The sequence below is a fragment of the Taudactylus pleione genome, unplaced genomic scaffold, assembly GCF_031769625.1.
Source record: "Taudactylus pleione unplaced genomic scaffold, aTauple2 ptg000205l, whole genome shotgun sequence".
In the NCBI taxonomy this organism is placed as follows: Eukaryota; Metazoa; Chordata; class Amphibia; order Anura; family Myobatrachidae; genus Taudactylus; species Taudactylus pleione.
In genome coordinates, this window is record NW_028284607.1 from 6,043,450 (window position 1) to 6,057,197 (window position 13,748).

At 44.3% G+C, this 13,748-nt stretch overlaps 2 protein-coding genes across 6 annotated transcripts in view; one reads left to right on the forward strand and one right to left on the reverse strand.

Moving 5' to 3' along the window:
• Positions 1-12,311, reverse strand: part of GNAZ (G protein subunit alpha z) — a 116,785-nt gene extending 104,474 nt beyond the window's left edge. Inside the window, exon 1 of the mRNA XM_088477877.1 lies at positions 11,995-12,311. The gene's annotated coding sequence lies outside the window, so the exon portion shown is untranslated. The remainder of the gene's footprint in view (positions 1-11,994) is intronic.
• Positions 1-13,748, forward strand: part of RSPH14 (radial spoke head 14 homolog) — a 218,354-nt gene that overhangs the window by 129,125 nt on the left and 75,481 nt on the right. The gene's annotated exons all lie outside the window — the stretch shown is intronic.

The following is a 13,748-nucleotide window of genomic DNA, read 5'->3' on the forward strand; positions in this document are numbered from 1 at the left end:
TATAAAACCTTTTTTTACATCAAAACTCTGGAGCATGACAGGGAGTATGATAGGGGAGAGAGTATGACAGGGGAGGCTCTGCCTCTCCTGCCTACTCTCTGACTGCACGTCTCTGGTGAATGGCAACTACATGTGTGGCTAATTGGACACTGATGTTCTCACCAAACAATCGGGCAAGTGGAAAAATTGACCTGTGTGTGGCCACCTTAAGCACTGGTTGATTCTGTTTGGATCATTCTCAAGCATTGTAGTTCTACCTGTTTTGGAATGAAACATACAATAAAATTGAGCACATTTACCATTAGCTCAAAAAGTAGCAAGAGCCCATGTCATGATATATTTTTCTAAATGAATTCCTGTAGTAAGGGTCAGGCTACCAACATTACCTGCGGAATAATCAGTTCAGTAGTGGTAAAACATAGGGCTGTACAGTATATACTAGGGCAAATATGGAGGAATTGGCATTGCCACAGTTTCCCCTATATTTGTGTCCGCTCTGCCACTACTCCTTCTGCAAGGCATTCACCTAACCCCCCCCCCCAAGTGCCTAACCCTAATCCCCTCTCTAAGTGCCTAAACCAAACCCCCCCCCTTCCCCTAGCCTAAACCTAACCTCCCGGGGGGCTGCCTAACCCTAAGTCCCCCCCGGGAACCCTAAACCTAACCCTTCCCCCCCCCCCCCCACAGCTGTCTGCGCCCATCGCCCGCCTTACCTTCGATCAGTAAGCCGGGTGTCGGTTTCCCTTGCAGGCGTCCGGATTTTGACGTCTGTTATTTAACCCTTGCCGGGATTGTACAGTCCAGAAGCCGGTGGTCGGCATTCAGTCCATCAGCTCCCGACTGTTTCCCCAAATGAACAAATATATACATGAGGTTGATAAAAAGACAGCAATGTCCCCTCGTACAACAAAGGAGAAAATCTCTGTTTACCTAAATAACAAATCTCACAAAGTTACACAAATCTGAAACATATGGTAATATTATACCAAGCTAAGCTCCTACTGATAGACTTTTAGACCTACAGTACTTTATTAAACAAACGCATTAATAGGAAGTCTTTGCACATAATCAATTTTAGCTTAATTTCTTAGTTAGATATGATTCAGTGGCGTGCGGTGAGGTCAGTGGCTGGTGAGATCAGTGGCGTGCGGTGAGGTCAGTGGCTGGTGAGATCAGTGGCGTGCGGTGAGGTCAGTGGCTGGTGAGATCAGTGGCGTGCGGTGAGGTCAGTGGCTGGTGAGATCAGTGGCGTGCGGTGAGGTCAGTGGCTGGTGAGATCAGTGACGTGCGGTGAGATCAGTGGCTGGTGAGGTCAGTGACGTGCGGTGAGGTCAGTGGCTGGTGAGGTCAGTGGCGTGCGGTGAGGTCAGTGGCGTGCGGTGAGGTCAGTGGCTGGTGAGGTACTGGCTAGTATCAGAGCCATATATACACACACATAGTATATGGACTCGATAGAGGTTAAATCCACCATTCAATTGGCAGGTTGCATTATAAAATACATTCTCCTGTATATTAACAGAATTTACAGCACAGGAATACTCAACCCCAACAGCACAATGACCAGAAATACATTCACCTGTATTTGAACAACTCAGGATTTATTGGTTTTGCAATAGGTGGTTATACTCATGTAAAGAATCTCATTTATTCCAGTTAAGACCCAACACTAAAACATATTTAAATATGTTGTCCAGGGCTTCAGTTTATTTACCTAATTGCGGGTGCGGCGCTATTAACGGAAAACCTGGACAACAAAATAGCCACTTAGCGAGTAGTAATAGTGAGTGTATTGAATGTATTAAACTAAACACTCACATGCTGCCTGCCTGGGCTCTGCAGACTAACACACACATAGCGATATTTTACCCGATTTGGACGAATCGTGACGACAAATCGTGTAAAATATGCCCAAATCGTGAGTTTCTACTCACGATCACGATGCCAATGCATGTCCCTGCTCGTCATACATCACATCTTCAGATCTGCCGTGCTGTAGGGCAGATTTGCCAATCTGGGACACAATGCACTGGATGCACGATAGATCTTAAGTCAGATTGGACATTTTTTACTCCAAAACGTGAGTAGGACTGCCGGGGAGCTGCCGGGGTAGAGTTCAGGGGAAATCGCATACATCGTGGGATCGTGTGCAGATCGCTATGTGTGTGGGCACCTTGGCACTCTCCCAGTCACAGAGTACAGCACTGACAGTGACAGCCAGATACAGTCACAGTCAGGCAGATGTCACAGGTCACAGGCATCAGATCCTGCACTGACAAACGGGTGTGCTTTGATGTGGACTAAAAGCACTTCCCTGTCAATGAGGCAATTGTATAGGTGCCGCTTCTCCTGCTTTTTTCAATGGGCTTTTATTGCCTGCAGCTTGGCCCCGCCCCCCACTACATCTCCTTTACCATTCTCAGCTGGAGGCACCACTCTCTGTGCCACACTAACAAATTTGATTCTATTTCCACTGTAAAAATTATTAGAATAATATTAGAATATGTGTCCTAAGTATCTTTGTATTATTTTAATAATTTTTACGGTGGAAATAGTTATATTCTGCTCTGCCTCCCCCGACTGCACGTCCCCGATATGATTAGCATCCCTCTGATTAAGTTCAACAAGAGCCAGACCTCTGACCGCTGGGGACCCTGACCATCCCCATTTTCCCTTTCTAACCCCACTGATTCAGCATGTATAGCATGCACATTCATACACAGTCCTATTTCCTCACCAGACATACCTAAAGATAATTTATGATTCTCTGTGATATAGCATGGCACCATGTGCGCTGCGCCACATTATCAACAACAAAACTCTATTGTACCAGCCTCCTGTGCCAGAAGCGGCCTGTGAATCGGTCTGGTGGGGAAGGGATGACTCCCCTGGCTGTAGGTTGGCACCACCAGATGGCGCTCCCCCTCGGCTGGCACCTCTGGCGAGTACCATCTTGGCCAAAGGGTATATACACCCCTGTGTAACACTATAACAGGGAAACGTGCAGTATGGTATACCCATTTAATGCTAACTAACTCTAGCCCATTCAGCCATAAAATGCTGGTTCCCTATTAAAAACAGCCCTGTGCTGGAGCACTAGGGCTGCTGGAATCACCCGTGCCTAGCAGACATTGGTGCTATAAATGTTTAGTCAGTTCTGCCTAATGGGGGTCAGCTACGACTAATGGCGAGCATGGTTTTTCGGATATCAGGCTATATTATTTAGCCTCACATCTTAGTCAAGCAGTGACATGGTTTGTTTCTGGTTATACACCATGGTGGATATACCTCATTGTTTGGAATTATATAAAAATATAAAACTATCGCCTATAGTGTGCTCTATCCACCAGGTCATTAACTTTACATTCTTCATTTGAGATTACTGCATTAAACACTGTAAATTTAATACACATCCTTCCTCCCTCGCTCCTATCAGAGAGAGCTCCAAATTCTCACCAGGTTTGTCTCTCTCTAGTTCTAAAATGTGTCTATCTAAATGTATCAGGATTGTGGTGGACATCATGGATGGAGGTACCTGCTTCTCATTAGGGTATCTGTAGTCTAAATTCACCTTACTAGAGGCGAGTGCATTTACGTATCTCCAGTTGCATCACTTTGATAACTCTGTGCTGTGAGATGTGGTCTTTTACTTAATTCCTTTAAATCACTGTACGGGTGTGATATCTATACTGTATAGGACCCTTCTATTTTCGCCTGATCCTCCTTTACCTAAATGTGAACTCCAGTGGGAGGTGGACCCAGGTAGGCCACCCGAACAGCATGACTGATCCTCCATAAGGGAGAGATGTAAATTCTCGATCACTACATTAGTATAGTAAAACACATAAATACCTAGCCCCCACCAGTAGGGCCAGTATAATGGGCGGATGAGACTACTACCACAGGTGGATTAGACTACTGGATGGGAAAATTCTATTTTCCTTACAAAATGATGAGGTTATTATTTTATGTATTTAGGGAGACATCAGGGCTGATAGTGTAATATGTGTACATGCCCAAAAGGCACTGACCACACCCAACCAGTATCGGTCACATCTCCTTCCCTCCCCCGTACCTTCACCTAACCTCCCCCCTAATGCTTAAACCTAATCTCCCCCTCCTCGCACCCTAAACCTAACTGTCCCCCCTTAGTGCCTAATCCTAACCCTCCCCATAGTGCCTAACCCCTAACCCTCCCTCTTACCTTCGTGATGCTGGCGGTCGGGATGCTGGCAGGTGTCATGTCTGTGTCGGGATACTGAACATATCCCCTGGTGGACCTATCCAAAGATTGTGAAATTTTGAGAGGTGGTCTCAGATCTTTTGTGTAAAGTACTGAATTCCCCTATTAAGAGAAACCCACGGCCCTTTCTCATGGGCTTCCTTCTTGATTCCCTTGACAAGCACACAGACAAATTGATAATCCAAATTTGTGACCAGATGCTTGATTGCCTTTGACTGGAAGTGTCCTGATACATCTCCTATTCTATCGGTCATAAATAAAATGTAGCACTTGGCTGCAATGGAAAAAATTACAGCCTACCTTAATTGGTGTGGTATCGTAATGTCGACATGAAAATTTCAACATGGTCGAAATGTCCACATTACAGAATGTTGATTTACCAACCCGGGTGGTCTGCCAGTGACTTAACTACTCCCAACGGAAACAGCGTCTCCAGCTGTGTCTTCAAGGTCCGACAGTCATGTGTGGAGCAGTATTTTTCCCCTAACCCTCCTCTTAGTACCTAACCACCACCCTCTGCCTAACCCTAACCTCCCCCTAGTGCCTAACACCCCCCCTCGGCCTAACCCTAACCTCTCCCTGGTACCTAACCCTTACACTTCTGTACCATAGCATAACCCTAACCTCCCCTAGTGCCTAACCCTACTCTCCCCCTAGTACCTAACCCTGACCCTCCTGTACCATAACCCTAACTTCCCCTAGTGCCTAACCCCCCCTCAGCCTAACCCTGACACTCCTGTACCACAGCCTAACCCTAATCTCCCCCTAGTGCCTAACCCAAACCTGCCCATAGTGCCTACCCCCCCCTCAGCCTAACCCTGACACTCCTGTACCACAGCCTAACCCTAATCTCCCCCTAGTGCCTAACCCAAACCTGCCCATAGTGCCTACCCCCCCCCCTCAGCCTAACCCTAACCTTCCCCATGTGCCTAACCCTGACACTCCTGTACCACAGCCTAACCCTAATCTCCCCCTAGTGCCTAACTCAAACCTCCCCCTAGTGCCTAACCCAAACCTGCCCATAGTGCCTACCCCCCTCAGCCTAACCCCAACCTTCCCCATGTGCCTAACCCTGACACTCCTGTACCACAGCCTAACCCTAATCTCCCCCTAGTGCCTAACTCAAACCTCCGCCTAGTGCCTAACCCAAACCTGCCCATAGTGCCTACCCCCCCCCCCTCAGCCTAACCCTAACCTTCCCCATTTGCCTAACCCTGACACTCCTGTACCACAGCCTAACCCTAATCTCCCCCTAGTGCCTAACCCAAACCTGCCCATAGTGCCTACCCCCCTCAGCCTAACTCTAACCTTCCCCATGTGCCTAACCCTGACACTCCTGTACCACAGCCTAACCCTAATCTCCCCCTAGTGCCTAACTCAAACCTTCCCCTAGTGCCTAACCCTGACACTCCCGTACCATAGCCTAACCCTAACCTCCCCCTAGTGCCTAACCTCAATTCCCTTAGCCTAACCCTAACCTCCCCCTAGTGCCTACCCGCCCCCGTCAGCCGAACCCTAACCTTCCCCTGGTGCCTAACCTTGACACTCCTATACCACAGCCTAACCCTAAACTCCCCTAGTGCCTAACCCTAGCCTCCATCCCCTCAGCCTAACCCAAACCTCCCCCTACTAGTGCCTAACCCCCCCCCCCAACCCCCTCAGCCTAACCCTAACCTCCACCTGGTGCCTAACCCTGACACTCCCATACCACAGCCTAACGGTGTGGTATGAGAATGTTGGGATTTCACATTTCCGATGTCAACATTGTGAGGAGGTTGACATGTTGCCTGTCAACATTTCAATTATGTCGACATCATAGTGTTGATATTATGAATGCTGACCTTATGACTGCATCCCATAATAACAATGCCACCATTTCATCTGGACTAGGGAACCATGGTATTCTGTCGCCGTGCCATCACACTCTGGTCACCTGGGGGGGCTGCCAGGCCTTTTATTATGAGCATCTTTGTCTTCATCCCCCCTAACCCCCAATTTTCTATTTTGATTTGATTTAACTTCTAGGGCTGTTCTTTCTTTTCTTCTAAATCTATTTTTTGGATAGTATAACAAGATCGGGCATTTCCCCCCTCCCGCCCTTTATACTTAATAATGTTTACTCACTAGTTCTTTTATGTTGAACATTGTTGTTTTGGAATTCTTTTATGTCCTTATATAAAATAATTTCACTGTCTATAATTTCACTGTCGCCATGATTTTTTAAAGCACCCTCCTACTTTATCAATGTCTGGGAGGCGGGAGCTGCTGCATTGATTCATAAAAGCAAAACAAGTTACATTCCAGCGGTGTGGCAGGATGTGACGTGTCCCCTACAGTCCAGGCCTCTTACACTTGTGCCCTTCCTAATGGCGGTCCTGGCACATTCTAGATTTTTGCTATGGGAGTCATTGTGTCCAGAAACTGCACTGGGAATAAACCAAAAATCGCTTTTTTTTCACTTACATGATGCATTAGGCCACTGTGTAAACTACACGTTACCTGAAATGTGACAGGTTCTCTCTAACACATGAAGAAATATAAAATGAATGACTGAGAAAAGGTATGGACTCGACTCCTTCGAAGATTTCGCTTCTCTTGTGTATAGTTTCAGGTGTATAAGGGGAACCTTACCCGGAAGTATGGTACTACACAACTAACATAACATGGATAGTTAGGAGAAAGTTTGGGAGATTCCACACTGACACTTAGAAATTATTACTTAGTAATAATAGAAAAAGAGTGAGAGTATATATAACCCTTTTAAGAATCTGGGTAGTTTTTCACTTGTTGGTGGGGATTTCAAGAGTCAGGCAAATATATGTTAGAAAGGAGTAGACTCTATATGCTGGGGTACACTTTATTATGTATGTTCAATCAAATATAGCTTGTAATTAAAACCTTAAAAGTCAATATCCTGGAAACCAATAACAAACAAACATAGTGATGATTACAAAATAATTAAATATTGCCACTGTCTGTAGTTCTCAGTGTTAGGTGATGTATCATGGATAGGGAGCTATCCTATGATATAACTTAACAATAGATTAAACAATATCAGTGGAAAGGTAAATTACCTTCAATAATAGAAAGCTTCCGAGTGCTTATTTACCAAATGGGCAAATAACTGAAAAATTCTGACAATCTAAGTTAAGATTGTGTAAAGAGTATGGAATGTACAATTATAAAAGGATACAGATGTGCTATCATGTGCATAATGATTGGTTTTGTATCTGATGTAGGCTGTGTAACAACAAATATGCAGCAATAACAATAAATTCAAAATAAAGTGCATGGGAGCCCTTAGAGCATCTTCTACCAAAATCCACATTTTTTTTGATATGTGGACTTGTTTATATAATTAGCTTCAAACCAATATCATGCAATGATGTTCATATAGACAAAGACATACAGTATATATTAAGTTTGTATTATTTATTTTTGAAGGTAATTTACCTTCCCACTGTTATTGATATTATAATCCTATTCAAGCGAATGTGGGCCCAAAGCACCTCTTCCCCCATCCCTAACCAGCCACACCTCTCTTTTGCATTGATGATGTCAATATAGTCTGTTTTTGTTGTTGCTCAGCTTGATGGATCGAGATGAGTTTCCACTAGAAAATGATGCAGTTTTTATGAAAATCGGTTCAGTGGTTTTTGCTCCAACTTGGAACAAACAGACAGACACAACATTCTTATTATATTAGTATAGATAAAAGAAAATGTAAGTGCACCTATTATTTCAACATTGGAGGTAAATATTTGATGGGTTCAGTCAATATGCAACATATTGATTCACTAGGATCTAGTCACATTACCAAGACAAAGAGCATGACTCAGAGTCGATGCAAAGCGGACGCATCTGATTTTTCACACTACGCATGGTTCGAGGACATGCGTATCTCTGTGGATCTATTCAGAGTAGTACGGAAGTCATCTGGATATCTTGCACATAGTATACGATTTCCGTGGGGTGTCATGGGCGTGTAGACGGAATAGCAGATTATTCAGAGGTAAGTGGAAATTTCAGAAGCTTTTCTTGTGCCCAGGACTGAGCTAGTGCAAATGCGTTATGATAGTGATCAGCTATTCCCATTTTGGCTTATGCAAGGCAGACTTTGCTTGCGATTCCAAAGGATTACAATCTTACTATATAACTCTAAAGAACTGGAAGTTTACTTCATGATTGGAGTGTTTTTTGGTGGTATAATGACTATCAATTTTCTATATGTGTAATGTTATTTTATTGTGTATGCACAGTATATATACTTTTTTTTAATGTATAATTGTTAATTGCGCTCATTTGTTTTCTACAATAACTTTAAGTGTTTTATTGAGAGTTTATGAGAAGTACTCAGTAGGAGCAGCAGATATATTTATATTAATACAAAAGGAGATTGATTTTATTTATTCTATCATATATAAGCATATTGAATTGTTTATGCACCTGAATAATATTGGGTTTTGTGATGATTATGATCATGGCTGCTCTCACAAGCAGATGTATAGGGGCAGTGCAACAGCATAGATGTGCCTGACTCTGAATATGGGCTGGAAGACGCAGCTATTTTCAAGTACGCAATGCGTGCGACTCTCAACCAGCCCAAAAATGTACAAGGTTTCTAGATCCCAGTGAATTAATAGCGAGTACTGGATAGTAGTGGAATGATAGCCTGAGTATTGGTTCAGCACACAAAATGGTTACCTCCACTGTGTGGGTGCGGGCTAATTATGCGATGTGTAGCGCCTAGGCTACAGCAGCTAACGCCATCTTCAGATGGTGTTAACTGCGGGGGGCCAATCTCCGGAATGCATCGCATTGCGGAAGTTGGTAAATTTGCCAGTATCACATTCCCCATAGAAACCTATGGGGAATTTGGCCACCTGCGGGAATGGAGGGATCGCAGCAGGTATCGTAGATGGAATCGGTATGATATGCCGGCGGCTGAAATCCCGACTCCGGAAGCTTGCATGGTGCAGAATACCGACCGCGGTAGGTGAGTACTCTAACCTACCTCCCACCCCCCTAACCCTCTCTTAGGGGTGCCTAACCCTAACCTCCCTCCCAGGGTGCCTAATCCTAACCCCCCCCCCTCCCCGCACCCTAAACCTAACCCTCCCGGGGGGTGCCTAACCCTAATCCCCCCCCCCTTCCCCAGAGACATAGCCATTACTTACCCGTCCGGACGACCGGGATTGCAGCGCTTCGAGATGCAGACGTTGGTATCCTGTTCACCTTCGGGATATCGGGGTCAGCATATTGCCGGGCGGCGGTATATCAATGCCCGAAATTCTGTCCTCCGGCAATATGACTGCATCCCATTGGAGATACCTGCTGCGGTCTTTCCTTCATACATCTGGGAGAAACTTAGTATTTGCGGTTCACCACCCGAAAACGGGTGTTTAAGGATTAAGCCGCAAACATACAATGATAAATGGGCCCCTAACTATGAATTACAAGCGAAAAAGAAAAAGAAAACTCTTTTTGTGGGGGCACTCTATGTGTAAAAGAATTTTTAAATATTTGTATCTACTTATTTACTCTTTCAACACCCCTAACTATGAAGCCAATTTTGGTGCTTTTAAAACACAACGTTATATTGACAGTGTAACCTAGTGAGGAGCAACAGGAGGCCCTGAGGCTGCATGTGGTCCTCTGAGCTATCACCTGTGGCCCCAGTTCGTCTTGCTTTATTGTCAGATTTGTTTATTATTGTTTTGTAACATGTTTCAAATGTGCGCTGATATGTTATTACAAATGTGTGTCTCTTTCTTTGATTAACTGTATTATTTTAATAACTATTTATCTTAGCAATAAAGCTAAGATAAATTGTTATTAAAAGTAACAAAACCAGGGGTGCATATTATGGGTCTGAAATGTTCATATTACTTGAAATTACTTAAATGCACTAATTTGATGACATGATAACGTTCAAATAATGACTGCTTAGTAATAACCATGTTGTATATTTACAACTGATGGGGTTCATTTATGAAAGCAAATTGCTTTTCTCAGTGATTTGCCCAGAATATGAAGACTCTTTAAATAATGCTACAATTTATCCAACAGCATATATTTATTTAGGGAAAAGCCATGGCTTTGTCTATACATAGGCAAACGTAATTACATGTTAGGCTGCTGCATTTCTAGGTAAATTACGTTCATGAGGGAAAAAATGTATATTGATGGAAATAAAAGTAGTTATTTAACAATTTCAAAGACCGTATTAATTCTCAAACTATCCCTCTATATACTCCAGTTATCATTTGCTTCACAAATCTCCCAAAATGGGCCCAGCAGATGGTAAAGCACTTCCAGTGTATAGTAGAACACAGGTTCTCAAACTCAGTCCTCAGGACCCCAAACAGTGCATGTTTACCATGTCTCCACACTGAATCAAGAGAAATAATTAGCTCCACCTGTGGACCTTTTAAAATGTGTCAGTGAGTAATGATTACACCTGTGCACCTGCTGGGTGACCTGCAAAACGTGAACTGTGTGGGGTCCTGAGGACCGAGTTTGAGAACCACTGTAGTAGAGGATACCAGGGTAATGTGACCTGACTATGAGAAAGTATTCCACGCTCACCATAAGTAAAATATTGTAATAAAATATGTACAGTAGAATTTATTACAACATTCCTGATTTTTACAGGCTATAATGTGCTTAGGAACCTTACCAATTCTACAGTACATGAATAGTTTTGATGACACTTCCCTGACCCTGCAGATTTGTTTTGATGGTGTTTTAGAAAAAAATAAATAAAAAAAACACTGTAATTTTCCTTTGTATACTTATTCAAGGTAACTCCAATGGTATGTAATACAGCATTCATTTTGTTAGTCACACTAGCCAATCTACTGTATAGTGTAAATCACATTCCTTCTGAATCCTATTCAATAATCAGCCACACTGTTGTGCTGCAAAGTGCAAACCACTGCTCTGTCTCTAATCATAACTATTACATTATATTCAACAAGCCACATTGTATGCAGTAATCCACCTCTCGGCCACAATGTCTACTGCTGTTACAATCTAGGTTACAGTGTAATCAATGCTCAGTCACACAGTATCTTGCACACCACAGATCTGACGTTTTATGCTGCAAATCACAGCTGTGTCACGGCCCCATAAAGCAATCACAGCCCTGACACATGCAGTATAGCCAGCTGAAAAGCACATCTAGCGCATAAATACAATAGCCCACTGATCGTCCCATATATCGGACTGTTACATAGGTAAAGGTTAATTACTACACTATGATCATTAAATATAATTTTTTTTAAATCCAACGTCTAAAGACTGCCATAGGCATGGTGTATGCAAGTGACTCATATTCCCCTAGTTTCCAGTAAAACAGAAACTCTATGCAAATGGAGTCTTTAGGAGAGAAATAGCAGCAAATGCCGCTTTAATGTAGCAACTCGGGGGAAGGTCATCACTGGCTGAAGTCTCAGTAGCCTAAATACAAGGTGTATTGTGTGTATCTGTATGTATATAGATGTAATAATAATCGCTCACACACACATAGTGAACAGACTCGCAGAAAACACATATGCACCAGCACCCACCCTGTACAGTATACAGCATAGACCGCTAATGTCTTGCTCAGAATATCGGTGACAGCCGCACCCTGCACCTTATTTGCCATTCCTATCTCCCCATCAGTATTATTGCAGCTGACAATTGTGCGGGCAGTGATGCTTCTGGGGAGAATGTCAGTGAAGGATGGTAACACGTTTAGACCCTCTTACCTATTGCAACCTCCACCTCTGGGATACATCCAGCATGGCTCACATAGGTACTTGCCGCTGTAGGCGGACGACCCTTACGCAAAGCCCTGGGCTTATCTCCCGTCTAGTTTTGCTCTTTTCTTTTTAATTAGCCCTTCATGGTGTAGACCCGGGTAGAAGCGTCCTGTCATACAGCAGGCACGGGGTGTGCTCAGTCTGTCCTGTGATACAGGAGGGGGAGGCTGTCCTGTGACATAGGAGGAGGGAGAAGAAGAAGGGAGGCTGTTCTGTCATAGGGAAGGGAGGGTAGAGAGTAGAAAGCTGCTCTGCTCCATAGAGTGATGGGAGGAGTTCGGGGAGGATCTGAGATTGCTCACTTTAAACAGAGAGACAAGAGGAGGGGATGATAGGAGTAGGTGGAGAGAGACGAATGGGCTGTTTTATTATAAAGGGTGGAGAATATTCTGTGTATTAGTCCTGTGTGGGTGAGGCTGTCCCTTTTTTTTGTATGCCCAACCATATTATACCTATCCAACATCTGTCTTCAACTGACATATGGCCAAGTCTATAATATAGGGGGAGTGGATCATGTTCTTGTGTTTGCACTTTGCATCGTTATTCCTCACGGACACCTGACTAATAACATTGCAGTGCACAGGAGCACATGTCACACAGCACTCTTTCTTATGGTCCGTGTTCATCATCACTATGCTCTGCTGCTCTCATCCTGCTGCAGCGCATCATATTCTCCAGGCCTGGAATTGCAGGGGTGCAGACTGCAGCGCATTGGCTCAGCCGTACAGGCTGGCAGGAGTGCTGTGAGCCGGTGAATGTGACGTGGCTCTATACTGCTCTATAATACTGGGGAAAACAGTTACCATGGCAACCACTACAGCACATCACATGGTAACGACCTCATGTTGCTTCTGAGACAGACACGTATACGGTCGTAGCAGCATAAACATACACAATACTGTCACTGTTGCCAACTTTCAATCAAAGCAAACTATTGTTTTCATAATGTTGGAACCATATGGAGGTTTATGACTTTTTGCCAGACACAGCCTCAAGTAGCAGTGTACATTTTCACGATAGCCTCACCTGAACACAAGGTGCATCTGTGACTCATACACTTACTGATCCCCATGTTTTAATGTTGGAACACTTTGAATAACACAGTGTTGGGTCTGAATTATTTAAAGGTGACCGTGAACCATCAGAACTGTGTTTAGAGATTTGGGTTAATATTGGGAGGTGAACTAGGAAGAGAGGAGAAAGAACAGAGACTTTGAGTTAAAAGTGTGAAGAGGGTAGGTTTTAATGAATATATGTTTCTGCACCTTTGACTCCATCTAGACTGGTAACAGACAGTATGGGGGAGGGAGTTCCAGAGGAGGGGAACAGCACTGGCAATACCAGATTAAGGTCCACATGGGCCTGGAGTTGAAATTCATCAAGGGCCTATTGTGTGCCGCCGTAGGGCGTGTGCAGAGACATAACAGGGCTTAAATTCGCCCTGCGGCGGCCCGCCCCATAGTGCCCGACGTCATGATGACTGGCGCATGACTTCATTACGTCATGTGGAGGTGGCGGGGTCTGCAGCACTAGAAAGTGCAGCGCCGACTGGAGCGTCCTGAGGATGTTCAACTCAGCTGCACAGACTACAGGTTGTCTGTCTGGAGCGTATAAAGGGCGCTTCACCAGTGCCGTAGCAGTGATTCTGGCTGCAGGGTGCTGTTCTAGGGATCCTGCTAGCCAAAAACAAGGGCCGTGGA